A 23,753-nucleotide genomic window follows, 5' to 3' on the forward strand; every position below is an offset into this window, starting at 1 on the left:
CAGGGTGACTGGAGTGCAGCTGGTCTGGGGTGGGCTCACCTAGGCTTGGCTGACTAGATTGGATACCAGGGTGGAGGTTGGGTTCTGGTCAACTCCAGAGGTCTCCTTATTCTGAGACCAGGAGCTACAAGACATGTGCTTTTCCCAGTCCTGGCAGATGGCAGAAGCAGGGTAGGCATGTAAGCATATTTAGAGCCTCTATTTCACTGAAATTCCATTGGCCAAACAAGTCACATGGCCAAGCCCAAAGTCAATGAGGTGTGGCACTGCAAAGACTCATGGCTGGCAACAGGAGAATAAGGGGCAGTGAGTGTATCCACCACAGGAGAGAGCTCTGACACAAAAGTAACATGTGCTAAATGCAAAAGCAGAAATACACATAAACACACGAAAACACACGCACACGGAGCATGTGTAATCCCACCACCAAAGGAAACACAATTTAATTACTTTTCTCCTAGTCTCGCACCATCCACCCAGATACTAAAGGGAAAACCTAAAAGTCGTCTTTGCTTCTCTCCTCCTTTCCTCCAGCATTTATTCCATCAGCAAGTCCTATCTCCAAATAAATCCTGAATCTGTTAACATTCTGCAACTCCATGATTACCACTACGGTCCAAACCTGCATCATCATCTCTTGCATAGACGACTGCAATTGTTTCCTAATTGGTCTCCCTCCTCCACATTTGCTCCTGCCCTGGAGACTCACCACAGGATAGACACATGTACCCACAACCCTGAAGATACAGCATGCACCCATCATATACAAGAGACAGCATGTACCCACCACACAACAGCCACACAGTTTCAGTTGCAATCTCTAATGCCATAAATATTAACAGATCCAACCCAAATAAGAAAAAGTTCTGGGTCTGGCCTGGTGGCATAGCAATTAAGTTTGCATGCTCCACTTTAGTGGCCTGTGGTTGCCAGTTCAGGTCCTGGCCTTGGACATATGCACCACTTATCAAGCCATGCTGTGATAGGCGTTCCACATACAGAGGAAGATGGGCACAGATATTAGTTCAGGGCTAGTCTTCCTCAAAAAGAAAAAATGAAAAAGTTCTTTGAGGTCCTCAGTAATTTTAACTGTCTAAATACCCAAACCTGGAAACTGCTGCATTCCCCACAGAACCTGAACCTTATGATCCATTTGGTCCAGTATCCACTTGGTCAGCTGGGACCTGAAACATGAGTCCATACTCAATAACTGAGTCCTGACTCCTTGTTTGTTGCAGGGACACGTGAGCAAGGCAAAATCCAGATGTGTCCTCATCCTTCATCCCAGTTCTAAGCCTGGGGAGCTTTACTGTGTGGTCTGGAAATCCTGGGGGTAGTTGGAAATAGACCATCAGTTCTAGGACCCCTTAACTGTAACGGTGGGACTTGAACACAACTCTCGCCTTGGCCCCGTCCCACCACACTGGTCCTTATTCCTCTGTCTCTGACCTCCATTTGTGTTTTCCCCCTCACTTCTTACATCCTAGTGTGTCCTGTAGTCCTCACCTGGAGTCTACAGTGTCTGATGTCAACTTGAAGATCAGGCTGAATGTGTCAGTCTGATGAAGCAGCAGGTTTTCTGCCTGTCAATTTCTTACTCTTTCTTCTTCATCGGAAGCCATGTGGCAGTACAAGTTTCCTGAGGTTAGGCCTTGACCCATGGCTACAAGCAAACGAGTTACTAAAGCAACAGCCTAATGAGGGAGAGATGCAACTGGGGCCTGAAGAAGGTGTAAAGGGGGCCTCTGGATGAGGTTCGCTTATGTGACCAGAGGGAAGAAAAGCTTATTTTCCTCCACAGGGTGCTGCACTGTGGTGGTAGAGATGGCCAGGGCTTGTCTACTTGGCTCTGAGACCAAGGAATTGGTCCTGGTGGCTGCGATGGATTCCTGTCCTCTGAAGGATCAGGCACCCTCAGGCACCATGAACTCCTGGGCCCCTGTGAAAGCTGGGCAGGTGAAGAGGGCCCTGTCATCAGACGGCAGCCTGATGAAGGGTCTCAGGGGCCCAGGGAGGGGCCAATGGGGACATAAGTAGCTGTGCAATTGCTTCCTTACGTTATAAAAGGAGACATCTCCAATTTCATAATCCAGGAAGAAACCCACTTGGCAAAGGCACTCTGTCAAGGGGAGAATGTTCTCCGGAGAGGACAGGGCCCAGTACTGTATTCCAACCATCTCAAGGGACCAGAAGCCATTCTGAGGAACCAGTAGGGCCTCCCCTTTCCTTTCAACACTGTCTTTACAAACCCCCACAGCCCATACCATCACGTTTTTGACCTCTACCTTCCAGCAATGTCTCCCTGAGGAGAAACTCTCCAGGCCCAGGACACAAGGCCAACAGTTGAATCTCTCTGGGTTGTCAAGACATTCTGCCTGGAGGGGCTCCATCTCATGCTTCTCTGGTCCTCTGACAGGTAAAGCTCAGGATGAGCAGTGTCTGGGTCCAGGACCACATCAGCTATAGAGGAAGACTCAAGTTTAGGGCTGGGGTCTCAGGAGATTGTGTGATTCCTGGTCCCCAGAGAGGGCCCAGAAAGCTGATGGGAGATCCCCTATGTGGTGGCTTTTTCCATGAAGACCCCTTTATCCTAGGTCCCAGGCAGCTCACAGACTGAGAATTACTGAGGCTGCATCTCTTTGTTTTGAGTGACAGGAGCATTGCCTCAGGTAGAAGATAAACGGGGCTCCAAGAAACGTAGAAAGTCTAGCAAATGTGGTGAAATTAATGGCCCCCACTTTCTCTCAACATTCTCAGATCTGCCCCCTTTGCTGTTAAAGACATCTGATCTTTGGAATTCTCTTGAGTTATAAAATTTCCCACTTGGCTTAAACCAGCAAAGAGGCCCTATCACTCTCCTAGTGAAGCAATTAAGGCCAATTTCTTTCTACACAGGTTCCTGGGGGGTAAGGATTTCCTTCATTGGTCCTGTTTTCCACCAGTTTAACCAGATGACAATTGATTTAAATGACTATCAAGGGCCCTTCAAAGGGTAAAAAGGAAGATGATGGCCCCCAAAGTCAACCCACTGACTGAGAAGTGTGTATGACAAAAAGGAGGGGGAAATATTTCCATCTAGCTTTCCTTTAACAACACAGGTCTGAGTCTGCAGCTGTGACCTCTCTGGATGTAGGAAATGCTTCAGACCCTGACATTCTGAAGACTCTCTCATCTGCAGTTATTATTACTTAGTCAATGTACATTTCCATTGTGTTAAAATGAATTTCTCCTTTCCCCAAGTAGATAGGACTGTGAAAATTTTGAAATTGAAAAGAAGAAGGATGAAAGGTCCCAGTGCCATGGTATCTGGTGAAGCCTGGATTCTTTGGTGCTTTTGAGCAGAAGGTGGCAAATCATAAAATGCAAAGTGCTCATTAGCACCAGGCAAGTGGATTCCCTGCTCTCCCACTTGTCCACCTCCACTCCTCTCGCAGGCTGCACACGGAGCATCAGTGTTCTCTTGGAGCAGGAGGCATTTCTGGCACATGTCTGCACCCATGAGATAGGCTTGGGGGAGCTTATTGCTTTTCCCACATGTGGCTCTTCAACTGTGCAGTCTATACCATCTTCCAGGGTATAAATAGCCAAGCAAGTATTGTCTTCTATCTAATAATCCAGGATCCAGAGAACAACAATTACTACAATGTAACCTTTGAGGAGATCCACAATGTATGGTAGACCTCTGTAATCATGGATTAAATAATTCTAAAAAACATTTGCTGGGGACTAAGCCATAGAGTTGATTGAGAGCTGTGGGGATTCCTTGATAGAAGAGCTAGGATCCAGAATTCTGTGGGATACTGACGGTGAACTGACCCCAGCTCTCTGCTGCCCACAGCCAGCTTTGAGCCCCCTTGTTCAACCCCTCTGATGTGTCTTGTAGGCTGGCTAGTGGGGAGAAGACTTAGGAACTGAGGGAATGTCAGAGGTGCTCACCAGCATGTAAGAGGGGTCTTCTCCATCCTGCAATCAGACAGACAGAGAGGTGAGCTTCGTGGGATAATGGCTAACCAAGCAGAAGACAAATCATGCCTGGAGTAGTTCAAGAAATGCTAAATTTATGCAATTCCTCCTGAAATTGCTCTGAAAAAATAAACAGAAATAAATGAATGTCCTCTATAGAAGAACCAGCGAATTTGAGTTTGCATTAAACGAGGAAGGATTGGCCCTTTCTATGAACATCGCCATCCCCCTGCCCCCTGCCCAGGGATTTGTCAAGATACCAGAAATGATATATGATCAGATGGCTGGAGATTATTAGTCCAGATCTATGTTTGCTTTTATTCACCAATGTAGTGCTCCTCGTGCCAGGTGAATGGATGCAGGATTTGCAGAATAGAAGCAAGCAAGTTCTGAGGATTAATTACCAGGATTTGAGAGTTCCAAGCCCTTGCTGCTGCCTCTATTGATATCGTCTCTCTGTTTCCCATGCTTCTAGCTGTCAGAACTGTGTCCATGTTTAACAGTGAACTATCCTTTTGATAGTGACATGAACCTACTCTTTTACCTTTTATTTGCTGTTCTTTCTCTTTTTCGCATGTTCTTTCCACATTTTCTTATGTGAAATTTTTTTTCTGTTCATTTTTACCTTCTTTTTCCCCATGGAGATTCTTGATAAGACAGATGCTCCCAGAGATGAAAAGGAGAAGAATAGGCAGGATGACAGCCAGGGTAGTCACATCCAGGGAGATGTGGTGGGAGAAAAAGATTCTGAAAAGAGAGCCATAAAAGTCCCATTTAGTAAGAGAAAGGAGACCTGAGATGAGAGCTCACCTCAGGGCTCATATCTAAAGAGCTCCCCCTGCCCTGTTGGCTTCTCTCTCAGAGGTCCCAGATAGAGAAAGAGTTACCCCACAGTGATTCCCAGGGCTGGGGGCCCAGGAGACAAAAAGCAGAAACACCTGGAGTCACCATGAGAAGAACCAGGGTGAATAAAAGCTAACCAGCAATGCTGTATCACCATGGCCATCATCCTGGGAGTAGCCACCATCCCCTCCTGCCTGAAATATTGCAATGCCCTCCTCCTGCTTCTGCCCACACACTCTGCAGTCTATCCTCAGCACAGCAGGCTAAGTGAGACCATGATATTTCTTTGCTCAAATCCTACAGCATTTCCTATCTCACAGACTAAAAGCCAAAGTCCATTTGTGGCCTCCATTCCCCAATATGATCTGGACCTATTGCCTCTTTGAATTCATCTATTCCAGCTCTACTAGTGCTCAATCTATTCCAGTCACACTTGCCTCTTGGGATTCCTTGAAACTGCCAGACATGTTCCTGCCTCAAGCCCTTTCCATATGTTGTTCCTGCTACCTGGCTTGCTCAGTCATTAAATATCTGCATGACTCATGCCTCACTTGCCCAACAACCATCTTTTTCGTGAAGCCTTCCCTGACCATCCTATTTATAATTACAATCCCCCGTACCCCTAGCATTCCCTATCTTCTTCTTAATCAGTTTTTTTTACAGTACTTATCACCGTCAGCTATAATCCACAGTTAAATTAATGACTTTACTCCTTGTTTTAGTTACTTCATTTATTGCTCTCTGCTGCTCCAGAATGTGAGCCCCACGAAGGCAGGGATCTTTGTATATTTTTCTTGGTTATTTATCTTCGGTTTCTAGAACAGTGCCTTGAACATATGTGATGATTGTTAAGTATTTGTTGAACGAATTTATGAATGGCTCTGGATAGAGAATTTCCCTGCTCTGTCCCTTAGGAAATCCCACGGGAAGGAAGGGAGGGCGTCAGCAGGCAGCACCTCTGGGTGTAGACAGACACCTGTCCATACCACTCTCCATGTTTGAAGATTTTTCTAAATGTTCAAAAATTGTGGTGGATAAGGACCATAACAGAAAAAAAAGATCAGATTTACCCTCAGAGAAGAGGCTCCTACCCGTGTATTTTGAGACTATTTGATTTTCCTCTTGTAACAAGGGAAGAGGCCTCAACTCATCTGCAGCCTCCAGCCCTGGGACCTTCCATTCCACACCCCTACCTCCCCATCCCCACTCCAGCCTCTAATCTGTCTGTTGAGAATCCTGCCTCCACACAATGAGCCTCCAGAGAGCAAGGAACTAACCAGGAATGAAAATCAGTTTCCTTCTCCTGGCCAAGCAGAGTGGTATTGATGGAGCAGCACACATTCCTCACAGAGTGGTCCCTGATGATCACAGCAATGGAGACCATGAACAGGCTGTCTGCACCCATAGTGTAAGGCTCCTCTAGGGTGGGCATGATCTCACCATAGGGGTCCCTCCAGACTGCTTGGGGCTCTCAGTACCACCCTACAGATGTGCAGTCCAGCCAGATGCCCCGATCCTCATGGATCTTCATTTCAGAGAGGGGCTTACAGCCCAGGTCTGAGGGGAGAGAACAGGGCTCAGATGAAAAGGCAGTGATGTCTTAGCCAGAGTGTCTTATAACATCAGCTCTTAATGGTGAGAGTCAAGGGAAGGGGAGAGACAGCAAGGGTCCAGCATCCAGAGAAACTGATTATGCATATTCCATGCATCCCTGCAGTACCCCTTCTGTGAAGGGAGGAAGGAAGGGAGGAACAGAAGAAGGAAGGAAGAAGACAGGAAGGAGGAAAGGAAAGAAGAACAGAAGGAAGAAAACCATGTTGTTGGAGAACACCAGGAGACAAACATGCCAAATAAATAGTGAGATCTCTAAGGAGAAGAGATTACATTGTACTTTTCTTTGTGCTCCAGTTACAGTCCCGTCACAGTACCAAGCATCTACCTTCTAATAAATGTTTATTGGTTGATTCATTCAGCTAGTGTTTTAATGTTCTCATTTCTGTGTGGGTGTGTCCACTCTGACCTGCAACAGGCATGTCGAGGATTTCACTTTCGGCCCTGGGAGGGCTTCTCAGCAGCCGTGGCTCCTGAAGCTCTAGGTTAATATGATAAAGACAGAAACCTGCCAGGCTGGCAGAATCTTAAGAAAATTTTTTATCTCAAGACATTGTCCCTTTTCTCCTGATTTAGGGCTTTACATCACCCACAGTTATCTGATAATCATAAGGAGCTCTGTTTTCAGGAGAATGGACATAGCTAACATGCAAAGTCAACACTTACCACAATTCAGAGATGTTTACCTCCCAGGGGCTCAGTCAGTTACGTGATTTTCTTATAGCCCCTCAACAACACACACCTATTATAAAGATCTGGACGTTCCTGGGATCCTCAAGATAACAATATCACCTCCTCAGTATCAGCAGAACATCATCAAAACTCCTAAGAATCCACATTCTTCTGAACTTATTCTATCCTTAAAAGAATCTTCAATAAAAGAGATACTCAGTGTAAGAGACCTGCAAATCTGTGGTCCTTTAAGAATTCTGTCCCTTTAGCCATGTGTCCTGCCATCATCCCAACTGTTTTTAACTAATTCTTTTTGTTAAGCCTATCCAACAAACTGTATCAAAGACAAAATTAAAGCAATCACTTAAGTCTTAGGGCTTCCTGCTCTGCTTGATTTTTGCCAGGAGGGGGAAAAAAATGTTGCATATCAAAAGGCTCACACAGAAATTGACATCAGATTTGACTCAAAATAATGTGGCAAATTGGAAATAAATTCTACAAAATCTTACATGGGGTTCAATAAGAGCAAGCATGAGACAATAGACCTAAAGACAAAACCAGTCAGCCTATTAACCAAACAAAAAACAATAAACAAACAAACAATTCTACAACAGCTCGGTTCAGAGTGGGGCAGGTCAGGTCAGGATCCTGTTTACAGGGGAAGAGCAAAGGGTTCCTGCCACACGCACACCCACACTGTCAGCTCTGCAGTGTTGCTGTGAACAGAGTCAGGACACCAGGGTTGAGAAACACTCCTTCATGATATTTTGTATTAATTAGATGGAAGGTTGCTCTTCTGAGTAACAAAGATAGTGTCGCCTACCAGCTATGATTGGAGGTTCCTGGGCAAGTTTGCAGTGTCCCCACACCTCGCTTCCACTGCTCTGATGGACTGAAATGCCACTGATTTCTGTGTATCTTCAAGGCTTTTCCAGTCTTCAAATGTTTCCTTTAAAGTGCAATAAACTGAGTCTAGGAGTGAGGTCATACCTTAAAGCCATTGTTAATAAACACCTAGCAATCCCAGTTTAAATGCCACTTCTATTTTGAAGCCTTGTCAAATTCCTCCTAACTGAATTCTCGCTCTTTTTCTCTGTGGGGCCAACAGGCTTACTACTTAGTCATGTTCTCATGAAATCATCTGTTTACAAGTGAGTCATTCTCACTACAATTATTGTTCAGGGAAAGGGAAAGAAGACAAAACTAATATTTATTAAGAAATGAGATGTCCATATGTCATCGCCTGCTGAGCAGTCCTTGTTTATTCCAGTTGTCCCAGTGCAGTAATCGACAGTGCCTCCCCTCACTCTCCCAAGTGTACAGTTTGGATGATAAATACATGGTTCCCCATCAAGAAGCCACGTCACAGGCGCTGTGCTGGGTGGAATTTCACATTGGATCCTCTCAGCCCCAGAGGTGCATGGCTCACTCCCTCACTGCATTCTGATTTTGCTCAACTGTGATCTTTTCAGTAAAGCTTTCCAGACCATTCTGTTTATAATTATATTACCTCCATGCTCCCATCTCTCTCAACCCCTCCCTACTTTCTTTTGTCTACAGGAGTCATCACCATCTGATATAAAATGAAGTTTATTTAATTACTTCACTTATTGCTCGCTGCACCCTCTAGAATGGGAGGCCCACGAGGGCAGGGATCTTCCTATATTTTCTTCTCTGTTTTATCCTCAATTTCTAAAATGGTGACTTGAACACAGGAGATGCTTCTTAAACACTTGTTAAATGAATTTATGAATGTCTGTGATGAGAAGGAGCTCAGGGAAAAGTGTTTCCTGCTTTGAAATATTGATTCCAGAAATCATTTTTTTCACTCATTCATTTTATAGCTATTTACTAAGTACCTACCAAGGGTTAAGCAATTTGTTAGATGCTGGAGGTATAGTGGTGAATAACGCTGGTGTGAGTCAGGTGCTGACTGGTTCTGGTTGTGATTTGGACTATGAAGCTTTAGAAGAATGTCCAGTAGCAAAAGCCTGAAAGGGTGCTCTTTAGAGCTGTCCATCAACATTTTCAGTTCCCCTGGGTACACGGTTAGGACTACAGGTCCCCTCTCCTGTACAGTGAAGAACTACCTTGTGTGTTACTTTGGTCAATGAAATGTGAGTATAAATAACACGACCCCCTCACAGGCAGAAGCTTTACGAGCTAGTTAGTGATTTGTGGGCTTTTTCCCTCTGAGAAGGTGAACAACACAGCTCCAGGTCCCTGAAGGAGGTGTTTGTGAGGTAGAGCCCACCAGACTCACAAAGGACGTGTTTCGTGAGTCAGAAGTAGCCCTTTGGTAAGTTAACCTACTGAGATCTGAGGGCAGTGTATTACAGAGCATAACCCAGCCCATCCTAACTAATGCACACCTCAAAGACAATTAAGAACATCGACTGATCAGAGGCTCATGGGGAAAGGTTAAATAAATAGACCTCACATGTAGACTAGAGATAGCTCAGGGATGATGACCACTTACAGCTCATGGAGCAGATACAGGTCTTCATTCAATTAATATCTGTGGAGCAACTATTATGCCCCAGGTTCTGTTCTAAAGATGTGGATAGAGCAGAAGCAAAATAGAGAACAATCCTTTTTGAAGGTTACATTCTAGTGGAAGAGACATAATAATCAATATAAAAAAATAAAATGTATTCTATATAGGGAGGTTATATTTGCTGAGGAGAAAAGCAAGGAAGGGGAAGTGAAAAGGGTCAAAGGTGGTGTTTGATCCTCACAGTCATGGAAAACAACTGACTAGAAAGAAGAAATGGATTGAAATCATACATGAAAAACTTCTCTTTGGACTTGATGAAAAATTTAAGGAGCATCATATACTATATGGTGAGAGAAGTACAAGCTCTCTGGATAACAAATTTGTGGTATCTATTAAGGATTAAAGTAAATATTTCTTACTATAGAGCACTTCCACTCCTAGGAACATGTTTCAGTTGGGGATTTTGAGAAGGCACACATTATAGACTGCATCGTGTACCCCCAAAAATTCATATGTTGAAGCCCTACACTCCAGTACCTCAGAATGTGACTAGATTTGGAGATAGGGTCTTTATATGGTAATGGAGTTAAAACGAGGCTGTTAGGGTGGACTGTAATCCAATCTGACTGGTGTCCTTATAAAAGGAGATTAGGACAAACAGACAGACACCAGGAATGTGTCCACATAGAGGAAAGGCCATGTAAAGACACAGAAGGAGGACCATGTGAGACACAGTGAGAAAGTAGCCAAGGACAAGTTCAGGAGAGAGGCCTCAGGGGAAACCAAATCTGCCGACAGCTTGATCTCGGTCTTCCAGCTTCCAAAACTGTGAGATAGTAAATTTCTGTTGTTTAAGCCACCCACTCTGGTATTTTGCTATGGCAGCCCTAGCAAACTAACATGGGTCAGGTATAGGAAATGTTCTATGTGTTGATATGAGTAGTGGTTATATGGATTATAGTTCACAATAGTTCAGTAATTTGAACATTAATGTTTTATGAGTCTTTCTGTGTGTGTATTGTATTTCATAATAAAAATGTTTAATTCTAAAACATGTTACTGAGAAAGGCCCTCAGAGATCTCTAAGAAGTAAACGTAAGGATAATCTGTAGGGATCCAACATTCTCCCCTGTTCGAGGCTACAGTTGAGTTCTGTGTGCTTCTCAAGAGGTGATACCCACAGCTTAGAAGAGCAAACCCACTCATTTGGCCCTTGGGCAGGTGGAAGCCACCCTCCCTGTGTAAATGGGACTCTAGGCAAATATCTGCTGCTCTGCCAAGGGCCTGAGGTTGGGAGAGAAATATTCCGTAAGAGGCAAACTGTGAAAAAGCAACAGAACTAAATGAAAGTACCTCCCTCCACCATGAGGCGCATGGTGGCCTCATCTTAGGATTTTCCTTCTTGTAAATAACAGTGGTAGATGTCATTTTGTGGGCTGTGACGTGGTGGATGATCAGCACCATGCTCCTCTTGCTGATCTCTTCCTTCACAAAGGTTGTTCTTCCTTGGTTCTCCTCCATCTGCTCCTCTGTCCTCTCTCGCCCACCCTTATACACAAGCACTGCGGGGAGAACTGAGACCTGAACCACTGCACCTCCATGTCCTCAGCAAGTTTCTCAGGTGACAGGTGGTAGCATAACATGCTGTTTCCTCCCACCATGGCCAGGATTGGATCAGGTGGCCCCACGGCAGTAAACTGGTCTGTTCAACAAAGGAGCAGAATGAGACAGGGGCCCAAGCCATCATATTGAAGGCAGGAAAGGAAGCGCATATTCCAGGGCACAGACAGATTCTCTCTTTATTTCTAATATATTCTTTCAGACACCTTCTTTCTAAGGCCACAGAGGCTTCCTGGGCTGAGGATTCTGGGAGCCAGTGGCTGTGGCTGGTCAGGGGCAATAGATACCGAATAGGAGCATCTATTGAGGCTGCTAATGCTTACTGAGCAAAACATTGAGAAGCATACTCTGAGTACCCCCTACTGACCCTGTACTTCCAGAGGTTTTCTTCCATTCCCCCGTCTAGCACAGAGCCTGGAGTGGAGGATAAACGTGAGCTGTCAATATGGTAGCCACTAGCTAGTGCCAATGGAAACAGGCTGTAAATGAAAATACACACAAACAATTTTTAAAATTTAGAATAAAAACATTAAATGTCTCATTGTTAATATTTTACATTAATTAGTATTTAAACAATAATATTTTGTTTATTTGTGGTTAAACAGAATATATCATTAAAATTTATTTCATGTGCTTCTTTTTTACTCTTTTAAGTGTAGCTGCCAAAAAACCTAGAATTGTGTATGCAGCTGCCCTTTGTGGCTCTCATTGTGTTTCTATGGGACCACACTGGTACAAATTCAATGAGCATGTGCGGAAGGAAAGGATGAGTGCACACAACTGCAGCACTTCTTCAGACTGCAGTGTTTTACAGACTGAAGTGCTGATTTTCTTTTCTGAGAAGCTGATAAGAATTAGTGACATGGACCCTACCTGAGAGCAGTGCAAACAAGCTGAGGAGGTAGAAGAAGAGAAGAGAGACTGTCAGGGAGAAACGCAGGGCAGCAGCTGGCTCCACAAGCACCAAAGATGAGTCACCCAGGAGGGGCAGGGACCAGAGACCTAGGGGCACAGATGCGGAGGAATCAGCTAAGAAGACTTGACACCACAGTTCTGATCTAGGTCTAACGTTCCTGTAACCTGTGTTGGTATCATCATTGCCCCAACTTCTGTCTTGGGCAGCCTCCTTCCTCTCTGGGTTCAGGTATTTCCTGATGGATTGATTGATTAAACACTTCATGGAATAAGCCAACAATACAAGGATCAGGGAAACAGTTCTCCAGTCTCTTTGGCTCACTTCTTTGGCCAGAGTTGAGTTTCTTCAGTTGTCACATCATATTCCTCCATATTCTCCCTGCTTCCACTTCCTCCTCCCTGGGAATCAGGCTGAGAGACCAGAGGTATAACCAGTCATGGAGAACCTCCCCACTAGGAAGCTTCCCCTCTCCCAGGGACCCCACCTTTCCCCTCATCAGGTTCCCTTCCTCTGCTTACCCCCCACCACCGCCAGCACCCCAGAGCTGAAGCACTTTCTTCCCTTTCCTACCTTCTAGAAATAACTTCTGAGGTTTCTTTTCTTCTCTGATGCTCAAATAATGATTTTCTGCTTCTCCCTCTTCTCTTTAACCTGCTCATGGGCACAGTCACAATCAGAGAACAAAGTGTCCAGAAAGCAGAGAAATAAAACTTCTTAGTCTCCAATTAGTCTTAGTGTGCAGGGCTGCAAGACCTGGGACCTGGTCCACTTTTCAAAGACAAAGTCCAAATACTTCCAATGAATGGTTTAGAGCACAGAATTGGTCTGCTTTGGATCAGCCAGCCAATGGTATCCCTGAGCCTACTTCCTCACCAGTTACGAGGTAGAATACACAAGAATTAAAATCACAGAATTGCAAATAGCCTTTTGAGATGATCTGGCTTTTTTGTTTCCTTTTTCAGTTTTCAGAATGAAGATACTTTTCAGTTTTAAAAAAAAAAAACCTTGAGATTCCACATGGATTGTGCCATTGCTTCTAGCCAGGAGGAAAGGCCTCTGTGTAGAGGTATGTATAGAATAAAGGATGGTTTTGGGGGCTGGGGAGGTGATGAGGTAAAAGTAAGCAACTCTCTTTCAAAATCCGGAGGAATATTATTCAAGTCCAGCTTGTGGGGAGCAGTGAAGAGATAAGAGGGAACAGACTGAGGGATTGGAGGGGTAGAGAATGAAGCAAGACAGCAGCTGCAGTAGTAGACTGCAGACATTGTCATTCATTCAAAAACCACTGAGGGAGAGATGCTGAGGATACTGAGAGGAAAAACCGCTTTCTCTCAGGGAGGTGGCATTCTAGTGGGGCAGAAAGACGGCAGCAAACAAAGATTCTCTAGTTGGGCTTCATCCTCTGCAGTAGATCGACTGGTTGAGTCCAACACCCCCTTTACCCACACAATGCTCTCATCCCATGCCTCACAGACCCCAATCAGGGCATTGTACAGATTTCTTCTAGAATAATCTTCCTGAGACACATTTATTCACATTTCTCTCAAGAGCCTAAATGCTGCCCCTAGAGGCCTCCAATTCGCTTATGATTCAGCTGAAAACTGTGCAGTTAACACACTAGCAATGGCTCCAGAATTTCCTTCCAGGACTGGGTTGCTCTTGGGAAGGGACAGAAGAGAGGGCTGTGAGAGAGTAAGAGCCTGGCCTGCATATAGCCTCTATCTGAAGAAAATAAGACTCAGGGGTTCTGGGGAAGTTTGGGCCAGAAATACCCAGTGAAGCCAGGCTTCAGCCCCTGTGGTAGTTGATCTGAGCCCGAGGGAAACACGTGTTCTGAGCATGAGGAGGACCCGTTGCCCACAGGGTAGCTCAGCAGGAAACCACGTCCAGCCAGGGTGTGCCACTTCAGATCATGACAACCTGACCCAATCATTCTCTGTCCTGAGAGGGATGAACCTAGAGGGTGTGTCCCGTCCTTTGAATCACTTCCAGTGGTGAATTCCTTCCAAGTGAGGCCAAGACGTCTTAGAGTCCAGAAAAAATGTTCCTGCTCTCTCCTATTGAAATTCCAAATTGCTGACTCATGGAATCAATGAGCACAAGAAAATGGTTGTGTCAAGTTGCTAATTTTTAGGGCTGCAGCAATAGTAAACAGTACATTTACCTTTGCACAAGAGAATAAATTTCACAGAACACACAACAGGAATAAAATTGGGGCCTGAAGGCACTGGAAGCAAGGACGGGAAAGTTGCCCAAACTCTCCATCTCGAACCCTTCTCTCTGCATGTCTGCTTCAGTCTAATCTCTCTGTAGATCACCTTCCTTTTTCTTCTCTAGACCACACTGTGGATGGAAAATGCCTTCCCACAACTCCCTTGCATACCTGCTACTAACTAGGTATAACTGGTTTCATTTCACCGAGTCATTCAATCAAACTATGCAAGGTATTCCCTCTGGTGTGGTCTGGGTCAGATATACATCCCAGGTGTGGTCTATGTCAGGGGGCAGTTAGGTCATGTTATATGGACATGTATTGGAAGACAGGAATTCACCACTGCTAAATGGATAGGAGTGGTTGGAGGGTAGACAGGTCTAAACAGGCATTCACTATATTCTCAGAGGCTAAGCCTTATAAACAAATGCTGTTGACTCCAAATCCCATAGTCTCTCGGTCCACCAGGAGATAACAACTTCCCAGGTGGCTGCCTTTCTTCTCCACCTGAGAGCTTTCTCCACCACCAATGATGCTTGCTCCTTTGCATATTCATAACCCAATCTGCAAGCACATGAGAGTTAACATCCCCAGGGACAACCTTCAACCAATGGGGGATGGGAGTTGTGGATGAATGGACCAGGCTCCCCACCCGTGCTAGGAGGATTCTGAGGTATAGTCCACAATTTCACATGGTTTCTCAGAGTGTCCTGGCTGGGACTGAACCCAGTTGCTCACATGATAACCAAAATTAATGTACCCTGAATGCCATTTTTCACTTAGTTGGCTTTTTCACTTTAATTATTTCTGAACATGGGTTTCCTGGGGTCATTTCCCAAATAGACTACCTGGACCCAAGTCCTTGACTGAGAATCGGTTTTTGGGGAACACAAACTAAGAGATAAGATTAGGTAGAAATTTCACCACACATTGTATCAAACAGTGTGAATTATCTTTTCTGGAGAAGTGCACTCTGACATATATACCTGAGTCTAGCAAGTGAATAAAGGGCTACAGAGAAATTTCCAAAAAGTTGACAGGCATTTCCAATCATGGAGACCCATAGTCTATCCAGGGTCCTACCAGGATGGAGGCCTCCGCCTCCTTCAGAGTGAGTGAGGCTGAGACTATGATAAGTGTAGTAGGCTAAATAGTCCACATCATCATCTCTGCAACCTGTGAATATGGTACATTACATGGCAAAATAAACCTGACAGATGGAATTATGATTTTGGACCTTAAAGTAGGGAGATTATCCTGGATTCTTAGTAAAATTATCCTGGTTGTCTGGGTGGACTCAATATAAACACATAAGATCTTAAAAGTGGAAGAAGGCAGAAAAGTCAAAGAGATTCAGTGGAGAAGAATCGGGAGAGATTCAAAGATTGAGAGGAACTCAATCTGCCCTTATTACTTTGAAGATGAAGGAAGAGGGCCATAAACCAAGGAAGGTGGCAGCCCCTAGAAGCTGGGAATAGCCCTCAGCTGACAACCAGGAAGGAGTGGCAACCTCAGTCCTCAGAAACTCAATTCTGCCAAAAATCTGAATGAGCAAGTAAATAGATTCTTCCCGAAGACCTCCAGAAAGGAGCACAGCCTGCAGACACCTTGATTTTAGCCCAGTGAGACCCATATTGGACTCTGACATACAGAAATGTGAGATTTATGTTTAATTTATTTATTTAATTTATGTTTCTTTAGGTTTTGAAATTTGTGATAGTTTATTATGGCAGCATTAGAAAACTAATGCAATAAGGATTTTGTGAAAAAGTTGCAATCAGGTAAATTGTGACACTCTAGTAAATAAACTGTGTGGGATTAAAATCTAGAAAAGGCTCAGTTGAAGACTGAAGATTATTAATAAATTCATTGAACAAATTTAACTTGGCAACCAAATGCTAGGAAGAATGGATACAGAAGTGAACAATAATAGTGATGATAGTGAGGAGTAGTCTTTCCACAGTATCCAGCAGTTGAAAGGAACATCTGTTAACACCAATTAATGAACGAGTGGGAAATATCCCTTTCCTAGAGATGGAGTCTACAGTGTGATAAAACTGCCACTAAAGTTCATTTAGCTTCCTTCCTCCCAAATTCTTATTCCACAAACAATCTTTAGGTGTTAAAGGTGTTGGGCTTCCTAGAGACCTTCAAAGTAGGAGGATTGGTTCTTGCTCCATGACAGAGTGGGTGCACATGTGCCCATTATTAGTTAAGAGTTTGGCCTCTAGTCCTCTATGATGCGGTCCCTGTGAATTCATTCTGTGAACCAAGTCACCCTGCAGACTCAATCCAATGAAGTGCTGGACCTGTGGCTCTGACAGTCGACTTTGGTGAAACCAAGTGGAGTGTGGCCTCCATAGTCACCTACAGTAATCCTCACCCTGGGGTGCCCTGGGAAGGGAAACTCAGTGCAGCACACAATCCCTTCTCCCTAGGGTCAATGGGTCCTGAAAGGAAAACAGGCAAGTGGGTAGGGGTGGGACAGAGGCCTAAGCTTTCCTGGCGACACAGCATTCTGTTTGAATTATATACGATACTCAACATGGCCCTGTCTCAGTTTCCACGTTCTTGAAATGAGACTACCTCACAGAGTTGTTGTAAAGATTAAACGAGTGAAACTCACTTAAAGCATTTGTCACAGCACCCAGGACACTTTAAGCAATCTATAAATGTTAGTTATTTTTGTTCAAATCTCAGCTGTCATTCACTTGTTCAGTCATCTTCGGAAAGTTAATTCACTTTTTTGCAGCCCCATTTCCTTATCTATAGGAAGGAGACAATAAAGTGGTACCAAACTCAAGTCATATGGAATAGTTGAATTAATACTACTGAAGTGATTCCCAGAGTGAGTGCATGTAAGTATTTTATTGTTGTGATGTGTTGCTGTTAAGGAGGAGGCCCTCAGCTCCAGGCTGGGCAGGGGGAAGCAGGGATGTTTCTTCAGTCTGAGGGTCTCCATTCCCATCAGGAGAGCCCAACGTCACTGGGGTGTCCAGGGAAAGGTCAGACACAAGGTCAGTAACAAGGGAACTCTGCACTCAAGCCAGAGCTGGGCAAATAGTCAAGGCAGTGGGATCCAATGTCAAAATTCCAAAAACAGGGTACAGAGGCCCAGAGAAGGAGGTGTGTGGGAAGGTGTAGATATGAGATCCATCATGGCATTGTAGAATGAGACCTCATCAGTTTCATAGTCCAGGAAAACCCTGACTCTTCGAGGAGGGTTGGCAATTGTCAGCTTGGTCCAGGGGTCAGTGAGAGCCTCATAGTTGTTCCCGTAAGACAGACTGATAATCCAGAATCCAACCTTGGGAATCATAAAAATAGAATATTTCCTCTCCACATTATCCCTACACACCCCAACAAACCACTGTTTCCTGTCCTCCACCTCCACCTCCCAGAAATGTCTTACTGATGTGAAGCTCTTGCAGCCAAGCACACAGCAAGAGTAATCAAATCTCTTAGGGCTGTATGGCGGAATCTGTGGTGTGTCTGCTCACTGCAGGCTCCTCTGGTCCTCAGAAACACGGAGATAGCAGTCTGCTGTGTCTGGATCCAGAATCACATCCACTGCAGAAAGTTTGTGGATAGACCGTGGGGTCAGCCGCTGTTTCTAGATGTCAGAGCCTCAGCTTTCAAGCCCGAGGTCTGGCTGAAGAGGTCCTAGTCCAGAGCCTGGTGTCCCCAGTCTGCCCTGAATGTGACCCTCTCAGCAATACCAAAAGAAAGGCCCAAGGTGTCTTGTGTTCAGTGGAGTAGAGTGCTGAGGGTCAGGGTCTGCCTAGCTCAACATCTCAAGCTGGCTCCTTCCTTTCTTCTTTTTCCTACTTTCCTCCCCAAAATGACTTTGGCCACCTATGCTTTATAGTCACATAGATTTGCATTTCAATCCTTGCTCTACCACTCATAAGCTGAACAACTTTTCCTTTTCTGCAGTCTTCTTTTCCGTAGACACAAGCTGTATAATGTGTTTCAGCCTCAATTTCTGTATGTGAAAAACGGAGATAAAAGTACCAGAAATAGACAGCATATGTTTTACATGTAGCCCAGGGCCAGGCATGGAGGATGTGCCTGATGTTATAAAAGCTCCACGTCTTTTCTGTGCTAGAGGCCATGTTGGGGTCTTTCTTTGCTCCCAGATCCACTCTCCTCCTTTCTCTACCCTCTCTACCCTTGGGCCCAAGAATCTATCCTCTGTGGACAGCATCACTGGGCTCCCTTGTCTCAGTGACCTGTTGGGTTTGGCCAGTGGGAGTTACTAGCTAAAGATAAGAAGGAGAAAGAAAAGAGAGGCATAGCATTTATTTCGCTCATTTCCTTCCTCCAGTGTCAGAGGGTGATGCTCTCACAAAGGCATGACTCCTCTCAGGCAGCACTGTCCTTGAGCTGCAGCTTCCTCTGGGCTCCAGTTACTGCTCCCTCTCCCTATTCCTTCAAGCCTAGGGGAGGCGACAGCTCCCCAATATTGTGAGCCCTGGGGCACTTCATATTTCCTTGTTCGTTTCCCTTAACCCCACTCCCACCTTTATAAAGTAGTCCTTTTCTAAACCGTCCTCAACCACTCTGTTTGAACATGCCATGTCTTTCTTGTTGGTTTTTGAACTACACACATTTATTACCTCATTTAGTCTTTACCTCAACCCTGATGCAATAGGAATTAGGATAATCATTTAAAACTGAGGAAACTAAACTTCAGAAACATTAAGTAACTTGAGGACACACAGCAGCAGGAGGTGGCATAAGAAGCTTGGGATAGCAAAGATCTTTGCGCATTGCCTTCTCTCCTTGGTCATTCCACATCCTCACTCTCCCTGTGGTATTAGTTCACTCTGCCTCTCCTTCCCTCAGCTCTACCCTTTATGCCTCTTCCTTCCAGTGAAGATCTGTGGAACCCAGGAGAGCAATCCTCCCTTGTTGTCTGGGCTCTCAGCAGGAAGGCCCTGGAGATGGGCATACCTTTGAGACCAGGACCTCAAGTAACCCACTCTGAACTCTCCCAGTCATGAGAACTTTCTCCCCAGAATCTCAAGAGTTGGAGAAGAAAAAGGGAATATGGTCCCTCAGGTTGTTGTCCGAGGGAACATATAGTGATTCACTCACCAGGTTGGAAGAGCACCATCTTCCATTCTGAAAGGCAGGAGACACAGATAAGGAAAGGGCATTATTTCTGTTCTTGTGCTATCCATTCTCCTCAGCAAGCCTCTTCTCCCTCCTTTTCTTCAGTTTCTTCCAATGTCCAGCTTCCTTCCTCTACAGCTCTGCTGGATCAGCCATATAACCTGTCAAAATGGTGGACTCTCTTCCCTCCATCATGCTGGGGCTATAGGTGACATGGCCAGGCTTTGCTAGGGTGTGGGCCAGCAGGGTGAGGGGTGGCTGAAAATGCCAAGATGCTGTATCTGGAAGGTCCTTCCTGCTTACTGGCTGGCTCCCTGGCTCCAGAATCCACTATCCACCATGGAGACAAACAGCCAAGGTTACACACCTGTAAATTCCCTTATCATCCTCCTCCCTGTAAGGAGCCTCCCAAGGCTGATTGCAGCTGATGGGAAAGCTCCGACCAGCAAGATCACTGGGTGCCCACCCACCTGCTACAAGCAGCCACATTCCTCACAAAGCTTTAAAACCTCTGGTCCCCTCTCTTTTGGGGAGACAAGACGGAACAAGAAAAGTTTGAGGGCTCACTCTTCTCTCCAGGCTGATATCATGTGAAATAAAACCCCCTTCCTTGACGTAAGCCTGGCGTTCCAGTTTTTATTTGGCCCCTCTTATGTGGTGGATAGGGAGCCTATGTTTGTAGGCACTAACGCAAGTATGTATTAAATTCTAAAAATATAAAAATGGTCTTATTTTTTCTTGTTTACACCAAAGAGAGCATTCTATACCAACTGCTCTGGATCTGACTTTTTCTGTTCATCTTGGAGATCTTGCCATGTTAGTACAGAGAGGTTGTCTGTGTTTTCTTTCCCAGGTGTGCAATTTTCCATTGCATAAAAGTTCCCCACTGATGGATATTTGCATACCTTGTAACTTTTTGTTATTATAATAACTGCTATAAGAAATAAACTTTTACATGTGTCATTTCATCAAATGCAAGTCTATCTGTCAGATAAATTCCCAGAAGTGGGATTTTGGATCAATATAAAGTTCTTTGGCGAAATAGTGCTATATCGCTCCCAAAAGAAGTTGTGCCAATTTATACCAAAAACATGCCAAATTATACCAAGAAATGTCTAAGAGTGACTGTCTCCCCGCAATCTTGCAATCAGAATGTGTGATCTGCCACCTCAGCTTTGTTTTGTTGCCAATCTCACAAGTGGAAAACGTTTTAATACATATTCCTCTATTGAGTGAGATGGGACACCATCTCGCGTGTTATTTCCTTTTCTGTGAACTTTGCTTATTTTTCTACTGGGTTGTTTCATATTTTAAGGAGATTAGCTCTTCTCTAAGATGTGAATTGCACGTATTTTTTCCCCATTTTGGAGTTTGTCTTTGCTTAAGGGTCTGATCTTTACCATTTTCCCCCAATTCCCATTGCCTCTTGCAGTTTCTGGCACATAGGAAATACTCAGTAAACATTTGTGACATAAATAGTTTTATAGGGAAAAGAAACATCCTGGTGTAAGAAGGAGGTGCCGGATCCCTGCTCTGTGCCTTATACCCACTGCAAAGACCCAAGTCAGCAACAGAGAATCACACATCCTCTTTCTTTCAATAGCCACAGCTCAGCACAGTACACCTGAGGCTAAGCAGGGAACTGACTTGCAATGGAAATCCTGGCTGTCTTTTCCTAGTTGAGGAAGGGATTTCTGATTGTACAGGATACCCCTTCCCCAGAGCTGCCTTTCAGGATTACAGATGCTGTGAATGCTTACAGACCCACTCCATCTGCAACCAAAAATGCTGCCACAGCTGGCATGTCTCTCCCTTGGCATCTCTCCACTGTATTTGGGGCTGTGGATACCAGCCAGCAAACATGTGATGCAGATGGATACCTTCATCTTCATAACCCTTCATTTCAATGGAAAGATCAGAACCCAGTGCTGTGGAAGGATAAATGAACCTGAATTCTTTGGAGCCCCCTGTATCGATGACAGCTTCAACAGGAATCAAATGACACACTCACATTAGATAATTCAAGGGTTATTTCATTTAGAGCCTGTTTACAAAAGTGTGGTCATGGGGAGGGGAAAATTACATGGGCTAGAGCAACACCTCAGGGCCAGCAACAGTGGAGCTGCTATCCCCTACCCCTAAACCCAATGGGAGGTGGAGAGAAAGCCATTTTTAAGTCCTAAAAGAAGAGAGTCATGTAGAATGAGCTTTCTTAAGAGGAGCTGTGATATCCAGGAAGGGAACGCAGTCAGCTAGAGGTGGTCCTGCAGGGAGACATCAGGAGGACAAGTATCTAGAACTCTCTCTCCTCTTTCCCTCCTTCCACCTTCTGTTATGACTTCCCATTGACCAAACACAGCAAGAAGCCGCAGAGCAAGAGTACCCTGAGAAAGAGAAATGAAACCCTCGACATCTGGACATCAGCTTGGTCTTGTTGTTCCACTGTTGAACATAAACAATTTCATAGATGTCAACATCAGACAAGGGCACTTTGTTACTATGATGAGTCAAGGCAAAAACAAGACCACTGAAAATCTTGTTTGAACACAGAGAAAAACATAAACACTGCCCAAACAACAATCATGAACAAACATTTCCCTATGCTGGCCAAGAGTGACTGCTGCTCCTTGACCAATTACAGCTTTAGCTTCACTCTAGTTTTACTCTTAGTTAGACTTATAAAAGACACGCAGCCACAAAATCACACCTCCTGCCTTCTTGACAGCATCTAAGCCAGAGAAAAGCCCCATAAAACCTAAGCCATATAAAACCTCTCCCAACTCCCCTAACACAAGCCCAAATTCTATACCAAGTCTTCTCTAACACCCTCTTACTGAGACACCCTATGGTTCCCACAAGGTATGCATTCTATCTCCCTGTAAAAATTGACAAACACAATTTGGTCAACTCTAGGTGATTTCTGGGGGCCTTTGGTGGGAGAACATTGGCAGCACAGATGCTGTCCCACAGGTCAGCCTCCCAGGGCCCACAGCAGGGTGCAAATAGAAGGGCCACAGAAGCTATCTGGAACACAACTGAACCCACACAACTGTGTGCCATCACAGAAGACATATTTTCTTATCCTTCTTATCCCTGACCTTCCACTTCCTTGCTTAGACCCTGGTGGCCAGCATGAGGGAGTTCTTTACTTGATATTATAGGGTTTAGGAGGGATTCTTCCTGGAGGAAAACCTGTGTCTTTCCCAAGGGCCTCAGAGAAACAAAGAAAGAAGGCAGTGGAGGCAGATACAGGCAAGGATGCTCTGAGGTAGATTTGGAGCATGAACTCTGCCTCTGTGCCCAGGGCCCACACAGGAACCAGTTCAGAGCAAAACCTAGAGGCTTACCTGCAACCTTCAGCTCCACCGTGGCTTTTTCAGAGAAGTTCTCATCTTGGAAATAACACAGATAGTTTCCACTGTCAGAGGCTCTGACATCATAAATTCGGAGGGTAGCCTTCCCTTCAGGGGTGCCATAACTTAAAATCGAAGTTCTCCCCCGAATACTCTGCCATCTGTACGTTTTCTACTTCCTGTCCATTTGCAAACATGTTTACTACTTGTCCAAGGCTGGATCTCACCCACGTCAGCTCCATGGTCTCTGCACTCATCTTTGGGGACAGATGGCAGGGCAGATCAGCATCTTCACCAACTAGGGCCAGGATGGGCCAAGGTGGTCCAATCATAGTAAACTGAGCTGGTCAGTAAAAGGAGAAGCTCCATCAGAGGGAGTTGGGGCCATGAGGGTAAGGGAAGGGTCTCAGGCAGAGAGGGTGAGGCATGAAAAACCTAGAGAAGAACATGATCCTCATGGAAGTACAACTTGTCTTAATGGCATGTGCACCTTCAGTTTGGGATGGGACTTCCAGGTATGAGAAGTAGTCAGAGGTTCTGACTTGCCCCTAATAGGTAATTGTCAACCTCAGACATATAAAAGTAGATTGTTCCCTACCTGAGCAAGGGGCAAGCAACTGAACCAAGATGAGGCCGACACGGAGGTTGAGCAGAGGGATGTCTAGGAAACCTCCCATTTTCATCTGTGCTGCAGAGAGACACCAGAAATGGTCAGGCAGAAATTATAACCTGGTAGAAGATGGCGAATTCCCATCAAACCTCCACCTCCCCGAGGTCAACTCAGGGTGAAACATACAGTCAGTAATGTGATAACTCATGATCCTCCTCTGCCAAAATGTCTGCTTGAGAGTCTCTTAACCTTTGGGCTCCAACATGGACAATCACCCAGAAAAATGTATAATGTTAATTGTGTATATGTTTAACATATAAATGTAATGCATGTGGTGT

At 44.9% G+C, this 23,753-nt stretch overlaps 2 pseudogenes; both read right to left on the reverse strand.

Annotated features, from left to right (window-relative positions):
• Nucleotides 1–1,904: 1,904 nt before the first annotated feature.
• Nucleotides 1,905–12,158, reverse strand: LOC124234155 (butyrophilin subfamily 2 member A2-like; annotated as a pseudogene).
• Nucleotides 12,159–17,201: 5,043 nt separating this feature from the next.
• On the reverse strand, nt 17,202–23,488 carry LOC124234156 (butyrophilin subfamily 3 member A3-like; annotated as a pseudogene).
• Between the last annotated feature and the right edge of the window lie 265 nt (nt 23,489–23,753).

The sequence above is a fragment of the Equus quagga genome, unplaced genomic scaffold, assembly GCF_021613505.1.
Source record: "Equus quagga isolate Etosha38 unplaced genomic scaffold, UCLA_HA_Equagga_1.0 72115_RagTag, whole genome shotgun sequence".
NCBI classification, from domain to species: domain Eukaryota; kingdom Metazoa; phylum Chordata; class Mammalia; order Perissodactyla; family Equidae; genus Equus; species Equus quagga.